This window comes from Euprymna scolopes, chromosome 10 (assembly GCF_053919585.1).
Source record: "Euprymna scolopes isolate OS-2025 chromosome 10, ASM5391958v1, whole genome shotgun sequence".
Classification (NCBI taxonomy): Eukaryota; Metazoa; Mollusca; class Cephalopoda; order Sepiida; family Sepiolidae; genus Euprymna; species Euprymna scolopes.
The window spans coordinates 87,856,033-87,881,521 of NC_136491.1; positions in this window are offsets into that span (position 1 = coordinate 87,856,033).

Here is a 25,489-nt window from a genome sequence, read left to right on the forward strand (position 1 = left end):
GGTGTCCTTCCATTACCAAAATTCTTGAATTAAAAGGAAAAAAATAACTGCCATCATAGACACTAGCAGTTCTGATAACGTAATTCTGTAATTTACATGCCATAATCCTCCATTTCCCTCAAACTATCGGAATATTGGTTGTGAGTATAAAGAAATTGACTTTACAATGCTTCCTGATTCCTGTATGGATATTATAATCGGAATGCTTTTTAAAACTACATCACCGTATCACTGTTTCTTTTGGTGGACCTCAAGATATTCTAAAAATCTGCCCCCTAACCAAGATCAGCTGTGCACCTTTGAAACTGTTTCGAAACTTAACCTCTGGTTGCAAACTTATTGCTACTAAATCCCGAAATTACTGTGCGGAGGATGCTCGATTGATAGAAAAGGAAATTCTAAAACTGCTTGAGGATGCTGTAATTGAAAATAAGTTATTCACCATGGCGTGCTTAGATTGTTGTGACTTCGTCGCCTAATAAAAAGAAACGATTAGTAGTTGATTGCTCCCACACTATTATTCGTTTCATCTTACATACCCATTTGCCCCTGATGAAGAATCTTGTAAACAAAATAGCCCAATATCTTATATTTAGTACAATTGATATATCCAAAGCCAACTACCAGATCGAATTTTGTCCCGAAGATCGGCCCTACCCGACCTTTCAAGCTGGAAATCGTTTGTACCAATTAAAACAATTACCTATGGGTTTTACTTACTGTTAGATCGACGTGGAGATAGCTCGCTATTCGAAGGACCGGTGGTCCTCTTGGAATTTTGGTTCTCGTGGTGCTGACTATTATAGTAAAATTCATTTTTTATATTAGGCGTAATACTAACAGGACTCGTTTCGATCAGCAAGGTGACATCTGTATTTTCAAAGTCGGGTTGGAGACTTTTAGTAGGATGTTGAGGTCTATTAGAGCATGGAAAGCGAGCTAGATGTCTCGGCGCTACTGAATCTTCCCGGCCATCTATATGTCGTATTTTCGCATGTGTTGGGTTAGCTTCGAGGAGTTCAACTACTTCGACCATCGTGATCGAATGAAGTGGTATGAATTTTATTTCATTTTATTTTTCTCTATATTTGAGTCTTGACCTTTTTATCTAAACAGCTTTATTTTATACTGTGATCCCCGACAATGTAATTTATGAGTAGATAATCGCTCAATTTATGACATAAAAAACACTATTAATAGTAAAAACTGTCTAATATCTACTATATTAATAAAATATAGTCTTTGAAAACGATTGTTGTATGCCATATCCAGGTTTATTTTTAATCACTTTTAGAATATAAAGTAATTGGAAATTTATTACATGGTTGTAAGCCTTTTCTTGCATTGCTATTGGCAACTCTGTCAAGCTTTCGATATGTGCATTTTGCGCTTGCGATTTGAAATTGTTATTTTCGTTAGACTCACATATTTCATCGCTGCATCTTATTTTCAATGCGAATTAAATTAAAATCTCGATGTATTCTCTTACACATGTATTAAAACTAGAATTTCATGTTCGAAATACAGGAACTGATTAGACGTTCTTAAAGGTCGATGACAACAGTTAGTTTCAGTTTGTATTCGGTGCTTTTTATCTTTTCTAATAAAATGTATCCTTTTCAAGTGTCTTCACTAGTTCAGTAGCGTTATGCAGCCTTATCCAGCTGATTTAACGCACAACGCTATTGAACCAGATTCCTTTTGGGATGTAATATATGACCCCGAACTCTTGCTTAAAACCGGTGAAATACGAGGCTGATATCTGGCTATCGCTTCTATTTTTCACTAAAAAACTGACTGGTAAAAACTCGTAGCTACTACTGCGGTTGATCATGAGGCCTAGTAAACATCCGTTTCCGATAAGGTAAATCCTATGGTGGAAGCGGTGAAATCACTCCAGGCTGTATACCGAAACAAGTCCAAGTAATATTACGATTCTTTAAAAAGATTTCATAAAATTTTCTAACTATTGTGTTGTATACAAACATGACGTATTAAAGAGCATTACTGTCGTTCGGATTCAATTACAATTGTCTTTAACTTCTCAATATTAGCAAGTAAATCTTATATGCAGAAAGTAGACGGATTTTCTTTAAAGGTTTTTCTAAATGTTTATACAAGTTCTGGCACTATAAAACTTACTATTAATTGTGATTATCTCTGATGCCTAAATTTAACCTCGAACTCATACGCGACCTCATAAAATTTCCATGTATACCCCCTTTACAGTGTTCAATCCGTTTGTTTATTTACAAACAAACATAGAGCTTTGGATTAACTCTAATTAAGCAAAGGGGTGAACTCATTTTACGACAATGCCTTTTCCCAAAGAAAGTGATCTTAGTTATAGTCATCCACATAAAGTACGGTTCCGCTGTATAACTGCTCATCAGTGCGGCTAGACTAGCACTCATCGTTAGCGAAGGAATTAACCTACAGTTATTTAGTTGATAGTCTGCAATTCAAGCCTTCGGTTTCTGAGATAAGCGACGGTGAAAGACTTTATCAAAGGTGTATTTATATAAATATTTATATAGACACTTTTCAACGCATTTACAGTGCTCGATCTTATTTATTTAGTGATAAACAGAAAGTTTCACGTCAATGCTAATTAAGATACGGGCAAAATCATTTTACGGCACTGCTCTACCCAAGAAGGGCAGGTTTTAAATATAGCCATAGTGATATTCATAAAAATTGGATACATGCTATGTTCTTTTATCACTCTAATTGATTTTTTCCTATTTAACCTGATATTTGGCAGGTATTGTCTCATAAAGTTAGATCAGCTGGAATGAAATTTTAAAAATAAAAAAAAAACTGATAATAGAACCCATTTTTGCTGAATAAAATTCAAAATAACCTTATAAAAACATATTGGATCAACCAATTCAACATTTTGTTGCTTAGCATGTGTTTGACTTTATTTGTTCAAGTCGCATTTCACAGTTGGGCACAAGTATTTCACACTGATGCACCTTCACTTTCCCCACCTTTACAAACATAATTACCTTAAGTACATGAACCTTACTGTTCAAAGTATTTTGTTCAAATTCACAATTTGATTTAAGTCACGAGATACCTTTAGCCTGCTGAGTCTATTAATATTATTTTGAAACCATTATTTTTAATGATTGCAGTATGTTTGGTCTCATGCTTGTGTAGAAGTACGAAATTTCGACCTTGTCCTAAAGGAGTTCTAGATTTCTGAACATAAATGTTAAGAATATGTCTGTACATGCAATCAATTGTTCTACAACATATAACTCCCAATGAACCTTGTATATAACAAAACTTCCCTGTATAATAAGAGAACTATCCTCAAACTGAATTGTGAGGATGATGTTTTGACTGTTAATGGCAGTGAAATATTTTCCTTAAACACGTGTCACTGTGTTCTATCCGAGTATTTTAAATTTTGTTCCCGCTTACCGAATTACCTTTCTCCCAAATCTGCATCCATTTCTTTTTTACATGGGTTTCGTAAAACTCTAATGACTCTTTGGCATTTTTACTCTTCAATAAATCCGTGTCTCTTGTGATTGTGAATGGACGCGTGTACGATGTACTGCTCTGCTAATAGTAGCTTATGTACATTATTTCCAGTAGGCTCAACCTGTTTTAATTTTAGAACGACTAATAAAAGTTTTTTTTTCTGCACATTATGTTCACCAATTTTGAAGTGTTCTAATTTATTTATTCGGACGTGAAATTCTTGAAACATTTGCTGTATTGTTGCCATTCTCTTTATTTTTCTGATATTTCTTTATATAATTAGTGCTAGATTAATTGATTTTATTTTAGGTAAGATTGTTGTATATTGTGACGCTCAATGATGCTTTTTCGAATATTCTTGAATTATATTTTACTTCACGCAACTTATATGTCTTGAATTGTAAAATGTGCATCAGTAGATCACATAATAAATTGCACTATACTTTAAAAATATTGAAAGGAGAGAAAGCATTTATATACGATAGGTAATTATATAAAGCCTTTTTAAATACCGAGTTAAGATTGAATATTTCAATGAAAAGTGTAATGTATCGAGTGGTTCTGCATAGGATAATTAAGAATATCAATGGAAAAATTCATTCAACTATTAGTTCATAATCTTATTTTTCGCATACATCAAAAATAACTTCACGATAAATATCAGGAAAATAGCGAATAAAAACAAGAGTTATGATAGAAATAATACCTGTATCAAATTCTGTCACTTTATATATATATATATATATATATATATATATATATATATATATATATATATATATATATATATATATACATAGGTATAAATATACATATTTATAAGCATATATATACATATTAATAGGTATATATATATATATATATTAATACATATTAATATATATATGTATATATATATTTATATCACTCTATATATCTATCTATCTATTTATCTATCTATATATATATATATATATATGCACATTCTCGTGAGACCACAAAATGAGCCAAACAAACATTATATATTTTATTGCACTAAAAGTTACATTACAGAAAGAACATAAAACAGGAAAACTTAAACGAAACTAATAACACAAAACAAGACATTTACTTTATCAAATTATTAGAATGGAATCGCATTCACTTTTGATTGCTTTAAAAGATCAATTGTTTTAGACATGATCCCAAACCAAGTGAATCACGGTGAAGAGGAGATGCTATTCTATTCGCCTTGCACAGCTTCTAACTGTTTGTCATTGTCCGAAAATTTCTTCCAGCTAATGCACGAGATATTATCGACCAAATATTCTCGATATATTGAGTCTTTAACCTTGTCAAAATATAACATCAATTGAATTAGTAGAAAACCATTGTTTTGAATTAGCAGTCCGTGCATGGGTATTATTTTGTTTGAAAATAATATTCAGGAATATTCTGAGCTCCTGGATGATTAGTAACAGTTCTGCTTCTAATATTCGAATGTTTTCGTTCGCATTGATTGACTTCTCATATCTAATAAGTTCCCACACTCCTGCTGTAGTACAATTTCCCCATCCCAGTATCCCTCCATCCCTGCGTTTAACTGTCGTTTTTATGCAACTTGGCGAAAAACTTTCTCCAGTTCTTGGGGCATCACCAACAACACAATATCTTGATTCCTTTGACCAAGAAATATTCCCGAACCAGTCTGTTTCACTTTTTGCCATAACATGAGAAAAATCTCTTTCTATCATTGATGTTTTTTAGATAAAACTGATTTTTTGCACACCGTTTACGAATAAAACACTATTTCTCATATTGTACAGCTAGAAAGAGAATTTCCAGCACCAGTTTTGAATACCTTGTTATGGTCCACTTTTTTTTTTTTTCGATCCTCCAAAACAGTTCATTAAAGCCTGTGGTCGTTTTTCAATGTGGATGCTCTCGGGCGACGATGTAGATTTCCTTTTTACCGAGCGTTCGATTTTGAACCTTTAACCAATTTGCCTTACTAGAGATGTTTTCACATTTTCTATTCTTAAAATATAATACATCTGCTTGGAAATCATTGCAATTCGATTTTTTATATCCTCGCCAAGATGCGGTCTTAGCATTTTTAGGATTCATTTTTTTACTTATTATTATATGCTAAAATAATAATCAAAGCAGAAATTTTCAGTAAAAATTAACAAAGAATCGTGGAAACATTTTCAAATGCCGATTTCCTCTTTCTTTCACTCTCGGCTCATATTTTTTGCTACTGAGTTTGTGTGCATATATATATATATATATATATATATATATATATATATATATATATATTACATACATATATAAATATGTACATATATTTACATATATATACACATTAACATATGCATATATATTAACATGTATATAGGTATATGTATATTTTAACATATACCTATATATATATATATATATATATATATATATATATACATATATATAGGTATATGTATATTTTGATATATACCTCTATATATATATATATATATATATATATATATATATATATATATATATATATATATATATATATATATATATATATATATATATGGTAGGCGGAAGTTTCTCGAGAGCTCTTTCGGCTATCATCTCTTCAGGAGCAAATCGATAGCAATCTAAATAATGTTGTGGCGAAAATAAAGAGTTCTATAGGGGAACTTATGTAATGTGCAAACGTACGGGGGCATTAATTAAATTTATTTACGTTTAAAAAACGATTAAAAATGTTGACACAACGAGGGAGAAAAAAAAAAGCGGGAGAAAAATTCAAAGTTCCCCAAAGAGAAACAATGCGTTTTATCAAACGGGGTATTAACAGAGATCGGGATGCTGTTTTATTTCGTGAATTTGTGGATAAGTTTGATCTTATCGACAAATTCCGAAATGAAAAGCCCCGTGACTTAGTGTGGACTTGGACAGGTAGATGCGGCTCCGGTTCGGTACAGCTCTCGAGTTATATCGACCGGTTCTTAGTTAGGAGAGTCGATGTAGGGGTATTGAATTGTCCAAGTTTACACAACATAGTTTACTCGGATCACAGACTTGTCCGTGTACGGGTAAACTTAGATAGACCTAAGCCTAGATTAGCCGGTCACTGGAAGCTCAACACGTCGTTATTCGATGTGAAGGGCTTCTGGGAAGGGCTATTACTAACCATACAGCGGGAACTGACGGGGGCAATTATAGGGAATAGGTGGTGGGTAAAAATTAAGGAAGCCATTAGGTCCTTTTCTGCCAATTTTAGCAAAAGACTCAACCTAGAATCTAGGGCAGCTAAAGCGACACTAGAATCTAGATTAGATCGGGCGGTGGAGGAGGGGGATAGTGCTAGCGTTAATTTAATTAAGGCTCAGCTTGCCTCCCTTACTGAAAAGGAGCACCAAGCTTTAGCGATTAGGGCTAGGTTAAAAAGCATGCCCCAGGAAGCAACAAACATGGCCGCTGAACTGCGTGCAGAGGAGCTGAGGCAAGCGGCCGATAGGCACATCGCTCGTGTCAAATTGCCGGACGGGCGTACCGTGACCACAAACCAGGGTGTGCTGGAGGCGTTTAGATCCCATTTCCAGGAGCTTTTTTCCATGGAACCCGGTCTGTCATTAGAACAGTTCGACTCCTATTTGGCTGACTTTTCTCGTCTTTCGACGACCGAAGCGGCTAGGTGCGAAGGTGGCATAACGGAGGATGAAGTCATTGAAGCCTTAAAGCGGGTCGGCCTCAATAGGTCTCCGGGGATCGATGGTCTGCCCTACGAAGTGTATTTGAGGTTGTCGCACATCTTTGTCCCTTTGCTGACGGTTTTGTTTAACTCATGGTTTAGGAACGGCTCAATCCCCAAGTACTTTACCATGGGTGTGATAAAGCTTGTTCGTAAAAGCAAAGATGGTGGGGATGGGTTAGGTAATTTCAGGCCCTTAACGATGCTTAACGCAGAGTTAAAGATTTTGGCCAAGATTCTCGCAAATCGTCTGCAGCTTGTCCTGGCTCGTCTAGTTAGCCCCGAGCAAACGTGTGCCGTGAAGGGCAGGACAATCCAGGATAACTTGCACACGATACGCCTGATGATAGAAAAAGTCGACACTGAGGCCGCGCTGATCAATTTAGATCAGTCCAAAGCCTTCGATAGGGTTGATCATCGATACTTGGGGGATGTTTAGTCGGCGGCCGGTTTTGGCCCGCAATTTCGCTCGTGGGTTCATCTTCTCTATGCTAACCCCGCGGTGATGGTAGAAGTAAATGGGAGGAGGTCGAGACCCTTCAGTTTGTCACGTTCTATTCGTCAAGGGTGCCCGTTATCACCCATGCTGTATGTGCTTGCAATAGAGCCATTTCTGCGCAAGCTAAGGGTGAACCCGGTCCTACGCGGAATCACTTTGCCAGGTGCGGATGTCCAGGTAAAGTACTCCGCCTACGCCGACGACGTAACTGTGCTTGTAACGAGCAGTGCTGAGATTAGTGTCGTCGGTGTAGAAATCAGATTGTATGAAACGGTAACAGGGGCCAAAATGAACTGCGAAAAGTCTTCGGGTTTGCGCATCGGTGCCTGGAGGGGTATGCCCCTTCAGGGGCCCATTAGTTGGAGCGACGGGCCTTGCAAGATACTCGGCGTCTGGTTTGGTCCTGACCTCCAGCTGGAGAAAAATTGGTCGGAGGTTCTGAAAGCGGTCCGATCCGCAGCTGCGCAGTGGATCAGTAGAAACCTTTCATTAAAGGGGAGAGCAGAGGTGTGTAATACCCACATCTATCCAATCTTCATTTATCGTCTATCAGTGCTTCCAATCCCGTCAGACACACTGCTTTATTTGCAGAGGGCTCTTTTCAACTTTCTTTGGCTTGGAAGGGCCCCTATGGTCTGTCGCGATGTCTGCTACCTACATCCTTCTGAAGGCGGTCTAGGTATGCCAAACGTGGAGATTCGGCTCCACACATTACAGCTCTACTACCTAGATCGAATGTGCACACAAGATAGGGAAGACGGTGCCCTGTGGATGGAGGACACCAAGAAAGCCTTTCCGGCTTTGAGAGGGGTTCACCAGTCTCAGGGGGAGGCACACAGGTTGCCCCGAGGTGAATGCCCCTTCTACCGCGAGTGCCGGCGCGCGCTGAAGTTCCTCTTAAGAGTTAAGGAAAGCCTCTCCAAGCTCTGCTGTTGTCCCGAAAGGCATTATATCGGGTACTAGTGAGGGGATCCGTAAGGGATGTTATTGGTGAGGGGCTCCCTTTGACGAAGGGACAGCTCCGCTCAATCTGGCCTTGGGCGCCTGGGTCGGGATGCCTCACTAATGACGAGGCATCCTTGACCTGGCTGGTAATTCGGGATGCTCTCTGGGTAGGTAAGAGACTTCACTCAGCTGGCTTGGCAACTTCGCCTATTTGCAAGCGATGTGGCGATGAGGTCGAGACTTTATGTCACGCCTTCGTCTACTGTCGCATCGTGGTGCCGCTGATTGAGTCTGTTGCAGGTCTCATGGTTCGCATACTGAACATATCGTCATTAACTTTGGTTCCTATCAATGTATGTAGCAATTGGGCTCCGACAACGGATAGGATTAGAAAAGAATTGTGTTTGACCTTGCTAGCAGTCAGCCCTGACTCGTTTAAAGTCCAGAGTAGGTAACGGTTTAGGCTAGGTTAGGACCATTTTTTAGACTCCTGTGTTCATAACTTAACTAGTGTATGATAGAGATCATTAGGCCCTTTTTAAGTTTGTCCCGTTTTTTTTTTTTTTTGTTTAAAGCCCCGTTCCCTCCCCAATTTAGGTGACAGATCGCTTGATTCGCCAGAGATGCGGGTCTCCTTTCGAAGTTTTCGTAAGAGGTGTGGAAATAAAGCGTTCGGACCCGCATCACCTTTTCGACTGGCGAATCAGCGCACCTGCCACAGATTAGTAACAGGGGGGTCTTTTGTTACTAACATTGTATATATCATTCTTTTTTTGTATTATAAAATTTTTATATCCCAAACCCCCCTTCTTCTTATGGGTCTTAATTAGTTTATCATGGTATGATGTTCTTATGGTGAACGACGAAGGATGTATACGCTGATGGATGTATAGTATGGATGTGGTATTGTGGTGAAAGTAGAGTAAATGTAGGAACTAGTTAGGTTAGATTAGTTAGCTTTAGTCAAGGAAGACCGCCCTTCCCCCTCCCCCATGTTCGGCCTTGTGCCAAATTTTTCTGAAAATTTTTTGCTGTAAATATTTTCCGAAAATAAATACTTACCCCATTAACCCAAAATATTGCAACATATATACACACACATATAAACATATACATATACATATATATACATATATATATATAAACATATGCGTATATATGCATATATATACATATACATATATATACATATATATATATATATATATATATATATATATATATATATATATATATACATACACATTTATATACAGGCTGACCCGTAAAAACAACCACTAACTCTAATTAGGTCGCATTGCTTAGTGTTTTGTCAATATGAAATGAAACTTTGGTCATAAGTAGTTTATTATATTCAAAACATCACATCAAAACACTAGGGTATTTGCCTTTTTTTCTCCGTTCTACAGCATATGGCCTCCATTTAGGTCCGTGCATTTCTTGAGGTGCAGCTCGAAGTTGTCCATGATGTTCTTACAGACCGAATTAGTAATGGTTCTGATCTCCTCTCTGATGGATTCCTTGAGTTTCGTGATGGTTCTTGGTTTCCCTGCGTAGACTTTATCGTTAAGATATCCCCAGAGAAAAAATCTAAGGGGTTTAGGTCCGGTTTATGGGGTGCCCACTCAAGATGAGTCTTGAGACTGTTCACTCTGCCTCCGAAGTTCTCTTTCAGTCAATTTGGGGGCAGGATTGAGGTGTGAGAACTTGCTCCGTCTTGCTGGAACCAGAACTTGCTCATGAGCTACGGGTAGATGGTCTGGAGCTCATTCTTGAAGGTTTTGAGGACCTCCACATACCGGTCCTTGGTGACTGTCACAGCTGCGACAGATTCATCGATGAAGATTGGTCTGATGTTGTCTCTGACCGAGATTGCAGCCCACACCGTGCACTTAGGAAACTGCAGGGGCTTGGAGACTACTTCATTGGGTCTGGAATACCCCCAGAGGACATTTGTCTTGGAGTTTGCCTTTCCATCAACATGAGGTTAAGAAAACTTTGTGTCTCTTAGATCTTCTCGAGCATCTTGACTACCATAGCCCTCCTTTGCTTTTTTTCTGAGGCTGTAAGGGTCTGCAGCGTCTGTATTCTGTATGGGTAAGCCCTGATATCGTTCACCAGCACTCTCCTGCAAGTCTCACGGGACATACCGTAGGACTGACTCTACTTACGCACAGAGCGTTTCGGACTCTGCTGAAGAGACTCTCTCACTTTTTCAACCTGCTACGTTGTTCGCTTCTTGGAACGTCCCGAGTTACTTGGACGGTTCTCTCTGGCAGCGTCGAGGTTCTTCTCGGCCCCATACTTCTGGAAGTGGTCAACCCAGTTCTGAATTCTCATTTTGGATGGAGCCTTTTCACATTCGACCTGACGCATGGAACTGCCCTGGTTTTTTTTTTAAACGAGCCTGTATTGTAGTAAAATTCACCACAGTGTATTCTTTGTCCCAGCTTCCACTCGGGTTTGCTGTACTCACGGTCATTTATTCTGCCAAGTCCTGTAAAATAAGGGCAATCGGTGAATAATAATGGAGATATAACATAAAGTGTACACAGGGCCTGTTTTTTTTTGTGGATATGTTTCATTTGTTTTTATTACCGTTTTATCTTGTTGGTTATATATGTTTCGGATGTTTACCATCCAACAGCCTCGTAAGACCTTACAGAAATGGGTGTTAGTATTTAGAAAAAGTGTTTTAGAAGAAATACAAACAGAAAAGATAGGGTGCGTAGGGTATATTAAGGGATGAAGATGGGTTATATATATATATATATATATATATATATATATATATATATATATATATATATATATATATATATATAAATTACAATTAAATTTACCAAAATGATCTAAGATGGAAAAATTAAATATATTATAATTATTAACGAATTAATATTCATAAAATTATCTCAGCTAGATGCAAAAGCTCGATAAAAACCAAATAGTTAATATAGCTTATAAAACGTGAAAACAGTTAATAAAACATGTTAAAAAACATTTTTAAATGAGTTAAAAATATATTTAATCTGAAAAGGAAACACTAGATAATGGATAGTCCTTAAACCGCGGAGTTTCGAAGTAATACTTTCCTTCTCATCAGAGGGTAGGAATTAGCAAAATGCGGGATCTGATTTTGCATGCATAAGTATTTGATGAAACAACAAGTAAGTCAAAGATCCTACTTGAAAAAAAAGTGAAGCAGAGAGAATATGGTGAAGAAAAGGGTGATTACACATGAATGGATAGTCTGGTGGAAGAGAAATAATCCATATATATATATATATATTTATATATATGTATGTATATATATATATATGTGTGTGTGTATGTGTGTATATATATATGTGTGTGTGTGTGTGTGTGTGCGTGTGTGTGTTCTAGACCCGAGCTTGCCTTGGATGCTTATTGTTTCACGCTGATTTATTTTTTTTCATCGCAATAGGTGAAATTGCCTATTTTTCAATCAAATTGATTAATAAATATCTCTATTTGGGGACCCATCGCAGTACCCCGGAAGGATGCTCACGTTCCTCCTCGCATTGATGAGGTTTAAAATGCAAAAATCATGTTTGATTGTGTTCTAAACAGAAGCATTCATTTCGAACCCGCCCCTCTCATATCCAAGCGCCTACTGCATATTTATATGTCTGCCATTTCGACATTTGTGGTGATAATACCTGTAATTAAAGTTTATGAGTACAAAAAAAACATAATGCTTCAATTGTACTTTAAACAGAAAAATTCATTTCAAACTATAGTAAAATTTGTGAAAGAGGATGGAACAGCTTTCTCTTCTGCCTCTCTCTCACACTCTTTATCTTCTCTCTCTCTCACCCTGTTTCTCTTCTCTCTATATTAACACTTATCAATGCCAATAGGCAACTCGAGGATCAACTCGACGATGAGAGTTCAAACGTGCACAGTAGTCAAATTTGGGAAAGAGGATGGAACAGCTTTCTCTTCTGCCTCTCTCTCACACTCTTTATCTTCTCTCTCACCCTGTTTCTCTTCTCTCTATATTAGCACTTATCAAGGCCAATAGGCAACTCGAGGATCAACTCGACGATGAGAGTTCAAACGTGCACAGTAGTCAAATTTGGGAAAGAGGATTGAACAACTTTCTCTTCTGCCTCTCTCTCACACTCTTTATCTTCTCTCTCTCTCACCCTGAAAGATTCCTCTTCCCTTAGAATAAAACATATGTTCAATACTTGCTTTTGTTTTTTCATTGTTTATACGGTCCCGGGCAACGCCTTTAAAAAAGAGCCTATTATTTATTTATTTTTTTAAATACATCGAACACATTTGTTGGTGCGCTGATAAAACTTCTCAAATCCACTTATGTTGTACAAAAGTCGTAAGTTTTGTCAATCTCTATCTGTTCCAATATCAATTTTCGATGAATACCCAAGGCATTACGGTAAAAAAAAAACTGTATAAGTATACTCCCAGATACTTAACGTACATTTATGTTATTTAAAAAAAAATAATCCAATTGGTTCAGTCGTTTTGGAGTCCATAGAGGCTGAAATCATAACACGCAGTGACACAACAGTCTCTCACTCTTTCTCTCTCTCTCACTCTCTCTCTCTCGCTATATATATGTATATATATGTATATATATATATATATATATATTTATACTTATTTTATTATTAGTTGAGTATAGACAGAACAGTAAGAAAATGATAAAAATATAAGAACACACGTAATTTATAAATCAATATAAAATTACATTTTTTTAACCCATTCAATCGTATGTAACGTCATGTTTTCTCGTATCTATTTATCTTTATATTGCTTTATAAAATCCCTAATTATGCCATGATTTTCGATTTGTTCCTATTTATTTGCCTCCCGATGAGGGGGGATTTATATACGATTTCTGTTTTTAATATGATGAAAATCCAATTCCCCCAAAAAGGGTACTATTAATAGAAACAAAAGTAATAATTGTCCATGTAATTAACGATTTTTCCTCCACTGACTCATAAAAGAAAAGTGAAGTGTAGTATCAGAACAGATACTACACTGTGTTCCTAGCCAAAAGGTCAAAATTAATTCAGGTCATTATTAAATATCTGGAAAGCACATCACACGTTCTAGCAATTAAGTAAACATAGGCGCTAATTATCCAAAACGATTTTGTAATTTGTATATCCGTTTATCAAGCGACACACTGCTTGGAAACGCCACTGCGCATGTCAAAGACGGCTACAATTACGTCACTAATTTAGATTGTCATCATGGTAATTTAATTAGCCGTGTGCTCATTAGTCAAACCGGCGGTGAAAGTTAACTTTTATATTTATTTTTTTCGCCCAATTCAGAAATGATGTGATTCCGACTTCATGAATTTTCAATCACGATGCACCAGCCTGAACACGTCATGTGCATCCATTGGTTTCAATTTTTTGTTGTTTTACCTTTTTTGGTTTGTTCTGACATATCCGTTGTGCGATTTATACTGTCTATGTGCATTTCCATCATTAGGCGCCTGTTTAATGATCAACTTCATTTTCCTTTATTTTATTGAGTCTGAATCCGCCTATTATCTCCAGAATGATATAGTTATAAGCATGGGTTATATTAACGATTTATAAAGGTAAGTACCTGGTTATCTGTAAAAAAAAATGTAAACATCGAGTTTAGAAGAAAGACCCAGGAAGATCCACCTGTAAGAACAGTTGGAAATGACTTACATACAATACATTACGACCACGTAATCCCTACAACAACCTACCTTGAAAATGCCGCTGTGAAACCTAACATAGTTATATGAAATAAGTCAGAGAGAGTGGCAACCTTTGCTGAAGTGTGTGTCCCTGATTATAGATGTCTAAACAAAGCTGAAAAAAAACAGACCAAATATCAAGGGGTTATGTATGATATGAAAAGAAACTGGACTCGTAGGAAGATATCAACCATACCAGTAATTAAAAGTGCTAAAGGACTTAGTAAGAAGAACCTGAAGTCCTACTTAGCTAATATTGCTGGTGAACAAAGTGCAAGAGAAATCCAGACAATTGCACTTAAGGTAACAGTGATGATACTTAAAAGAGCTCTCGGTAAGGATTCATTAAAAAAGCTGGACTGCTGGCCGCTGGTTTGTCTGCCCCATACACGGCATTGCAATCTTTTAAGAACGAAAATGAAAAAAAAACAAAAAAAAAGAGACTTGAATTACTACTAGATGCTATTCTCCAGTGTCTTATTTCTTTCTGTACAGGCGTTATTCAATCCTACTCATTCGCATAAAAACTCCGACCATCAATCAGTATGAGGGAGAGGATACGCTTACATGTTTGTAAGCGTTTTTAATTCACTTGTATTTAAAATAAACGCACTAAACGCAATCGTTTAATTCATTACTTACCTGAATAGGACTCGAATAGCGAATTCGAAAACGATCACAGCTATGGCGAAATATGTTTTACAAGCGTCTGAACTTTGGTCTGCCAAATGGAAAATGGAGCGCAAGAGAAACAATCAGTATTTTACCCTGCTGTTAAAAGTAACATTCACACACACACATACACACACACACATGCACATACACATACACACATATATATATATATATATATATATATATATATATATATATATATATATATCACTGCTGTTCTACTTTATATTAAATAACCTTAATACAAACACTTTTTTCAGGCTATTTTAAGGGCTTATATTTTGATCGTAAACAAAATATCAAAATCTATTAAAAATAATTCTATTCTGTAAGCGTCAGTTATATTATGAAAGGAAAATTGAACACTGAAAATTTTAAATTCGTTTATTTAAATATTTTTCTCATTTTATTATTTTTCAACACCCCGAAAGCCAATCTTTGAATTCATTTTATTTATTTATGGATACTGTTTTAGAACATATACACTTTTTTATAAAACAATATATTTTCGTAGTTTTTTTATTTGTAAATATTAATCATTACTCTAAAATACTTTCATAATGGATACAAATTTTACTACATTTGTAGTGCCCTCTGCAAATCTTCCGTCTATAATCATTTGCCAACAATTCCCTCCCATTTCATTCATTTTGCTTAAGAACTGCTTTCTTTTGTAGCAATTATTAAAAATAAAATACTATGAGTTGTTGCTAATGTGTGTGTTTTTAGAATAACGTTTACCTCATGAGGTATCAGTTCCAAGCATCAATTCTTCATTTTATCCACTATTTTTATAAGCAAATCGCCGTCTATAATATATAAGAATAAGTTGGTCAAAACGTGGTGAAACAACAACAGTGAATATGAGTAACTAGGATAAAATTACTACCAGAAAATAGCAGAATATCGCTCTGTAAAAGCAGACAACAGAGGATCGTGTGTTTTGAAAGAAACGACTTACGAGTGGTGTGCAATAAGTAATGCCCCTGACTCACTTACAGTTATCTGATCAAGCTGAAATTTTGCATGTGCAATGATTCATATCTCTACGGGTTATGTGACGAATTACAACTCTGAAATAATTGTGGTTTCTGTTTTACAGGTGTTTGGACAATCAGCTGTAGAATGGAGCCTGTTGATTGTCGAGGAGTGATCTGGTTGTTGTATTTGTAAGGATGCACACCAAGGAATGTTTTGATGAAATGAAAGAAACTTATGGTGAGTATGCCCCATCATATGACCTTGTAAAATCTGGCATCGTGAATTCAAACATGGTCGCCCCCTTCTGCCATTGATGAGGCATCCGTCCGTCAAGTTGAGACTGCCATTTTAGAAGATCGGCGCATTACTATTCGCCAAATAGCTCAAGATGTCAACATTAGTACAGATTCTGTGGAAACAATCATTCATGACCATTTGCATTTGGATTCCCAGGTTGTTCACACCATTCCAGAAGTGAGAACGCATAGAATGCTCGAGGATGAATTTAGAGATGTGCCAAGAAAATGAGTCAATGTTTTCAAAAGACTGATTACACAGGATGAAACCTGGGTCCATCATTATGACCCAGTGACCAGTGAATGCAGTGGAAGCACTTGGACTCACCACCTCCAAAGAAGGCAAGGGTACAACACTCCGCTAGCAATGTCATGTTCAAAGTCTTCTGGAACCAGGACAGAGTAGTGATGACAGCTTTCCTGGCAAAGGGTTCCACAATTACAGGAGTTTATTATGCTTCACTTTGGAGGAAATTAAGGGAAGCTATCAAAATCAAAAGGCGGAGCAAGATCAGCAAAGGTAACCTCCTACTGCAGGAAAACGCTCCGGTCAACAACTCGCATGTCGCCATATCAGAAACACGGTTATGAAATCATCCCCCATTCTCCCTAATCTACTGACCTTGCCCTCTCTGACTTTGACCCCTTACCAGCCATGAAGTTGTTTTTGAAAGGAAAGCGTTTCCCAGATGATGCAACCTTGATTTTTGAAGTCACGTCGTGGTTGGAGGACCAACCTGGGATGTTTTACAAAAACGGTTTCCAGAGCTGCATCAAACGATGGGAGAAATGCATAACTCTGGGTGGTTCCTATGTAGAGAAAGACTAATAACAGTGCCAAATTTCGTTGCTCTACTCCCATGGAAACTAGGTCAGGGGCATTACTTATTGCACGCCCCACGCACATTTCAAGCTTGTAAATAATGATTTTTCAGCTGGTTTCACTTGTGAAGTAATGCATTTCGGTTTTCAATTAATGTCGGTTATCAGCAGAGAAAATGGGCAATTTCGCAATCTTCCTCTTCTTAGTTTATTTTTTAGTAGGCATAATGTTTTTATTGTGTTTTTTCATGGGTATTTCATTTCATTTCTTTGTTTACTCACTCTTGATCTTGTATATAATCGTGTTTTATTTGGGTCGCAAGAGGAAAAATACATTTCGTTCAGTGCCCTCTCGATCTGCGCCTTGTTCGTGTATAGCCACCACTCAACTCTGGGAGGCTCGATTATCTGAATTGCATTTAGATGAACTGATGAATATAAAAAATGGGGTGCCTAATAATTTAGCTGTTTTACTACGAGCAACGGGTTTGCACGTGTCTTTAAAGGTTCAGAGACTGCGTCTAACATATTATTTTAGTTAAGATTCGCTCGTGTCGGAATAAATAAATATATAATAATAATATATAATATAATATTATATATATATATATATATATATATATACATATATATATATATATATATAAAATAAAACAAATATCAATAGCTCGAAGGATTGTAATGCTACCTTCACTGGTTAGGTTTTTTTTAGATATTCTTATTACTCTATCTTGTATAGATGTTGTTTTCTACCGTCTTTCAGAAGGTCGTGTCATTTCAATCAAGATGAAGGGTTTCTTTGTTCTTGATGAGGGAACAATGTTAGGCGGTTTCCTCTTTTCTCATATAATTCTTGCGTAATTAATTTGCCACGAAGGAAGATATGCGGCGACTTTCAATTCGCCACTTATTCAAAGAATATTCAGGCTAGGCTCTAGTAATATGTCAGTTAAAGGTTTTGATCCGGTTCAAATTTTTCCATCCTCAACAAAAAAAAAAATAGTTGCTCATGTAAGCTGTTCATGTTTAATATGATTACTTATTGTTGAGATCCGCCACGTATATCGTCCATGAGCAAGGACCACTCTGCAGAAACTAAGAACATGTTCCATAGCCTGTGTTTTTCTGCATAAAATACAGTTTGAATCATCTCCCCTCTTCAATGTTGCAAGGTTACTCAGTGACGAAAAACCATCCTTACTGGAGCGTATTGCAAAGCCCAACCTTAGCAAAGATATATACAAAATGCCATTCCATAGCTACTTCACAGTTTGTCCATTGTCTATGCTGTGACTTTTGAACGTCTTTTACGAGCCTTTTGTCTTCATCCATGCCCCATATTTCCTGAATGTCTAGATCTCGACGCTATTTCGCTATAGTCGGAGGTGACTTCGTATTGCTGGTCAATCCCAGTTCAAATTTCGCTGTCTAAGTGAGCCCGATGACTTCTTTGAAAGCTAGTTTTTCTTTCGAATCATTATATCGGCTCAGATTTTCTATTTCCTCTCTGTTCTAAGAGCGAGTTCTACTGTCTCTACAACTGTGTCATTGGAATTGTCCAGCGTCATTTGAAACCTTTCCTTCGAGCTTGAAACTCTTCTGCAATAGAACTAAGCGGTAATTTTAGTTCAGATTGCTTACTATATAAGGCAATATCTGATATTCCTGGAGGCAAACCCATCCATTTCTCGTATATCTATGGATTATTGCTTCTGTTGCCTCAACTGTGTTCATAGTTTCTTTATAAACAAGAATCAGTCATAGCAGAATTGGGATTAGCATGTGTTAAAAACACCATAACTTGTATTTATCTTGCAGTGAATAGCGCTGCGGCGTCTGTTAACTCTTATCAAAAGATGATTGATTGTCAATTAAACCTGTTTGGAAGTTTCAAAGCTGTTATTGTACTATCTTCCCAGGCTTTTTATCGGTGTCTCTGTGACAGTAGGGATTTCTGACCACCCACTGCAAACAGGTATCTTGATGTACTTTTCCTTTTTATGAGGCAAAAGCTTCTGGACTTCTTAGGCCTTAAAGTCATTATGGACCAATCCATCACTTCATCCAGAATGCGAAGTAACTTGAGGAACTCAGATTATTTTTATGTGAGGATTGTGGTAATTTCACAGAATGCTGACTGCAGGTTTATTTTAGCTCTCCTTTATTTAATCCGCGTGAAACAAAATTATATTACCAATCATTAAGTAACCAAACATATTTTCCTTCAGAATTTATATTGAATTACAAAATAAAACTATTTCATTTAATACATTTATTCAAGTAATAAAAGTTAAATTAATAGCTACAGAATTGGCTCACAACTAAACCGATTGTTTCCGGCAGAGATATTAAAAAATCAAGCAGACACCGACGGATAAGATTCAGAGACAGAATCTAAGACATGCAATTCTGGAAATCGATGATAATTGAAAGCACCGAACCTATAATAAATTTCCCTTCATTAACACAGTTAACGAATGTTTAAGTATTGTTGACAATATGACTATGTTTACCTTTAAGCCTAAACAAACCTTAAACTAATTGAAACAAATGACACACTTAATACTTTACGCAAAAACGCAGCAACAAACTTCGAAGCGTTTTTTTTTATTTTTATTTGCGATTAAATGCGTAAAAATAATAAGGTTTCTTCACTGTTTACCTTCAAAAATAAATATTTCGATACAAAGAAAAATAAATATAAACAGCACTGGGAAACGCTCGTTTGTACGAATTCACAGCTTGGTGTGTGTCGGATTTTTCGTTTGTTTAAATAAAACATAATCAGTAATTGGTTTTACCTGTTACCTCATGTTCTGTAGAAATATTAATTACTTTTACTGCATAAATGATGATAAATGTAACGATGTTTTATTAAATGAAATACACCGAGAATGTTTAACCTCTAACGGTATCTTGTAAACCTATAGTCGCAACATAGAGGTATACTCTAAAAAAAACAATTAGTAAATTATATAGATTGATATTTATCTAAAGGTAGCATAATAACGGTATCGTCAAATTATTTATTGTCTTGATTGGACGTTGTATTTCCGAATTATTTTCGATACATACCACTAGTAGACAATATGTGATACATAGTAGCTGCCACGGTTGAGTTAGTTTGGCTTGATTCTCGGGTTTGGATATTTGTTTTGGGTATTTCTAGTAGGCCCCCTCTTCCAAACCTTACAATCCCTCTAGCTTGGGCATGAAAACTATTTGTGTGAGCGAAATAGTAATACTTATGTTTATTAGTGGAATCGGACAGCAAACTTAAGATGTATTTTTCAATAGTATAATTTTCTAAACGAAACTAAATTAAATAATTTTGTAAGCAAGCTGTTAGTGATTAAAGGTAAATAATTAATATTTAACTGAGCGTTATTTATCTGGAAAATTGCCTACACATCTCAAAAAACTTAATACTTTTTCTACTGTTGTACAGGCTGACGATCGTTCTTGAGGGTGTGCAAGTTTTTAAAGTTGTAATCTAGTGTTTTCCAGTTTCTACTGCTCAGAGGAATTACGGAAAAAAAGATAATACCGCACACTCTGAACTAATGTATTTATCGTTTAAAATAGAGTATACTGAACACCCTAAACAAATGTATAATTAAGTTAAAAAAGAGAAAAGCGATAATAGATATTTCCAGATTCACCAACGTCGTTCGTATATTTTTTGTGGGTCTTACTATGTTTTTATTCTATTATGTTGATAATAAAAGTAATGATTAGAATTCACTTAGTTTTTGTCCTGGTTTCACTCACTATTTGGGAAAAAGTGTTTTTGCTTTGTAAAAATGCGGATACACATTGTATTTTAAAGGCAGCCAAATGTCTGACAGTGTAGTTATGTATTCACGTCGTGCTCGCATAAACAAGGCGAATCTTCGTTAACATCGACGCGAAGAATCGTATGAAATGTGTATTGTGTGATGCTAAAGTAGGCATGTTTTCTCGGGCCTCGTATTTTTCTAATTTCTTTCTTTTCCTTTGCCCCACTTGAGTTTTCACTAAAATGATTTGACCCTACATTATCAACTGGTGAATTGAGTGCTATCTGCTTTGTGACAAAAATGCAGTTCAACCTTCTAAAGTTGGATTGTTGCTCCGAAGAATTTCTATGCCCAATTGTCAAAAAAGCTGTTGAACGAGTAGAAATGTATACACTTGAAATATAATTGATTTTATGATAAGGCGACGGTCAAAAAAATAAAAAAAGAACAAGTATAGGGAGAAACAAAATAAAACGTATATGTCGAATAGGAAAAAGAACGAGGATGAAAAATAGAATTGAAGAAAGAGAAATTGGATGAAGAAAAAGAAAGAGAAAAATAAAGGCATAGCCGATTAGGAATTCGACGAGATAAAATAATACGGAGAGAAATTGATGCAAAATAGAAGTATAAACACACAGAAAAAAAACAAAATACGGAATATAGTGTAGATAACGAGATAAAAACAAATGATGAAAAATGTCAAATATACAAATCGAAATACTGAGATAAAATTACAGTAAAAACCTTAGAAACGACGCAAAGTATACTGTAAAAAAATACTGAGCAAAAACTAAACAAAAACATAACTTTAACAAAGTCATAAGTTTCAATATGGAAAGAAAAGAAACAGAAAAAATTGTACAAACAACAATAACAAAGGAAGAATGGTGCATATGAATAGCAATAAAAGTAGTAAGCTCTCGGAATTTATAAGTAGATATACAGGCATACAATTAAATGCTAGCAAATATGGAAAACGTATGATAGGATTCGTGAAAAGCTGGAAATATTATCAGGGAGATGCAAAGAAAATTATGGTAACGTGTTGGTTATTTAAATAAATTGAATGCATCTGATTGAAAAACAGTAAATACAATCTGATATTAATCTCTGTTGAGAAAATGCTCAATATTTATGATTTAAAAAAATCTAAACATAAAGTGTAATCTCTCTCTTTCTGTTTATATATACTAGATGGTTTTCTATCGAATGATAAAACATATTTTTTGTATAGTTTTAAAGGTTAAAAACTTCAAAGACTATGTATATATATATATATATATATATATATATATATATACATGTATATATATATATGAAGAGGGAGAGAGAGAGGAATCTGAATAAAGAGTATTATATACAAATATATATGTATATATATATGTGTATATTTAAATAAGGGAGTAGTCACGAACAATGTGTATATTTTAACATTATTTTATTATTCCGTGTCTTGGTTTTTCATTGAGAATTATGTTTGGATCATGGTAATAATGTTTTTAGTCATTGAAATCGTTTACGATCGTTTCAGACGGTCTGTGATGCGTCCTCGTCAGAAATTATTTTCAAATGTGTAAAAATGGCGATTTTCGTAGTTAGTTTTAAGTTTTTCCAAGGGGTGGAGGCTTGTAAGTGTTTATTATACATTGGTATGCTTAAATTGTATTGCTTTTTTATTTGGTTTGTCCAAGGAGATTTTGACCTCGCTGTAGTCAGTCGCTATCTCTTTCTGCTAATGTGTTTTTCTTTTCCTTTAGGGTGGGGTAGGATTTGTGTGTGTATGTGTGTGTGCGTGTGTGTTTATGTGTGTGTGTGCGTGTGTGTGTGCTTCTGTGTGTTTGCTTTTATTGGTTTGGGAATGTGTATATTGTTTTATAGTATTTTGGGGTTATTTGCTTCCTTAGGAAGGCGGCTGTGGTCCGAGGTCGTTACTAATGTGTATGTGTGGGGAGGGGGAACTGGCTCTTCTGAAGTAAGGGTAGAGGTGCTTTCATTCTATTTTGATATTTATTTTTTGGATTCTTGGATTTTAGTATTGTGATTTTTTGTTTTAGTCTTATATTATGTTTGTTTAGAAAGAGGGGTGTATTTAAAATAGGGGATTTTTTAATGTTTTTATTTATTTGTCTCCCCATGTGGGTATGGCCAGACCCAGGATCGGTTCCTAGTGTGGGGAAGATTTTGTTCCCCAGAGGGGGGCATTGGAGGGGGTGTACGTATGGGAGGGGGATGATAGAAGGGAAGATAGTCGTTTCAGTCATGAGGGGGTTCTCCTTCCCTGACTGAGGAGGGAGCGAGGTGTTGGAACAGATATCATACTATGGTTCTAGGTGTCTCCTAGTGTTGTTGGTTGCGAGGTTTAGTAAGGTTGGTATTGTTCAGTGTGTTGTATTAGAGATAGGGGGGTTATGTGTGTGTGTGGTTGTATGCGCGCACGTGTGTGTGTTTTAATATGTCGGTTCTGATTTATGTGTGGGTGTGTATATGTGTATGTGTATGGGTGTGCATGCGAGTGTACCTTGCATTTCATGTTTTTGTGGGGTGGTATTAGGTTCTGTTCAGTTCAGGAGTGAATTTGGTGATGAAGTTTTTTTCCTGTGTAAGTAAATAAAAATAATTGTCTGTTTGGAAGATTGTCATTATTTTGAAGCTGTTTCCACTGCACGTGTGTACGTCTTTTGAAACATAGAGGTGTTTGTTATTTGCAATTTTGATGTTGCTCTTATGTAAGGCAACTCTATTGCTGAAATTTTTGGTGGCGCCTATGTAGGATTTGTTGCATGTTGTGCATCTTAGTGCATATACTACATTTCTGGAGGTGCAATTTAGATCCTTTTTTATTTTGAATGTTTGTGCTGGGTTTTTGAATGTGTATGTGTTACCTTCTATTATTATGTCACATACTCCACATCGCGGTGTGTTGCATTTTGTAACTCCTTTTGTAGTGTGTGGGACGAGTTTTGAGGAAGTTAGGATGTGTTTTAATTTTTTGGGTTGGCGTTTGCTTTTTTATTATTTTTGTTGTTTTAAGTATGTTGTTTAGTTTGTCGTTCTGATTGAAGAGGATAAGGTTTTTTGTTATCTGTGTGAATAGTTCTGGGTTGTTTGTGTTGTGTGTAGAGACGTATGCTAGAATTTGTTCTTTGTTGTGTTCTTTTGGTGTTCTTAGTTGGTCTATTGGAATTTTTTCAGACAATGATATATATTTTTATAGCTATTTTACTTGAACAAGCCTGATTTAGTATAAATTATAATTTATATATCTACTAGCATTACAGCAAGGCGTTGCCCGAGTGTTCGGAAGTGTATGTTGAGTAAAAGAAAAGCGGTCAATTTTGTAAACATTGGCCCCTATTATGGCCCCATAACATTTATTGTGTTGGCTCAAATTAATTTATTAAGTTAGAGCCATGTCCAAGGAATCTATATCTAAAAGTTCAAGTGTTCATATTCAAAAATTGTCGGAGGAGATTGTTAGGGTTCTCAAAGGCTATATCGTTGAATTTTGACCTCTTAACCGCGAAATTTCTTACCGAAAATGTATTACAAAGATTTTTCCAAATCTCAGTACCCTGTCTATATAAAATTCGAGTCTGTAGACTTAAAATTGACGGAATTATTTCGTTGAAAAATATACACACACAGTCACACACATCGACACACTCAGACCCGTCCACTTTTATACACATATATATTAGTAAAAATAAAAGAAAAAGAAATCAAAATAAAGGCTTAGTAATATGAGAGAAGAGATCGTCCAAAATAAAATCTAGAATTAGACAACACAGTTACAAACGACAAATCGAAATTTACGGCAAGTTCAATAATGTAAATTCTAACAAACCTAATATGATATTGAACATACGGGTATATGCTTAAAACGCATAAGGTTTCACATTTGATAAGCATCATAATGATATCTCATCAATCCAAAACTTATGTTGTTCGCATTAAATTCCTTAATATATCTCTAGCCATATTTCTTTCGAGAAGAACATCGACTATTTAAGAGAGTCATCAGGAAAAGGTTGCCAACATCTTAAGTTAAATTGGTTTTGTAAAACGAACTAGATTCGAATTTGAAACGCCTTTTTTCAGTCTCTGTAATTTAATATGAGATACACCTCACCTTCGAATTTGATAAGAAATAAAACAGGTATGGTTGTTAAAAAATTGAAATAATAATACTGAAAATTGCTTTAAGGAAATAAATAAGCGTCGTTTGAAATTGAATAAAAAACATATTGCGGATCTTTCAAAACACAGCGTCTGTGATATTAGAGTTTAGTTCACAGTGTAGTTAGTAAGAATGCGATCCTGGTCGTAGCCAGAATGGCTGTGTGGACGTCGAGACTGAATGAGGAGCATGGGGTATAATTTTGAGCAAATAATGATCAGGTTGCATATTCAAACATTAATTTAAGGTCAAGATTATATCTGGTGAGAAAAGATAAAATTCCATGGCTGTCGAAAGGCGATGGAATTAAAGAACGGGCGTGTGCGCACGAAGAGGAGCCAAGTCAGAGTATGTATTCTCTGCTTAGGCATGGT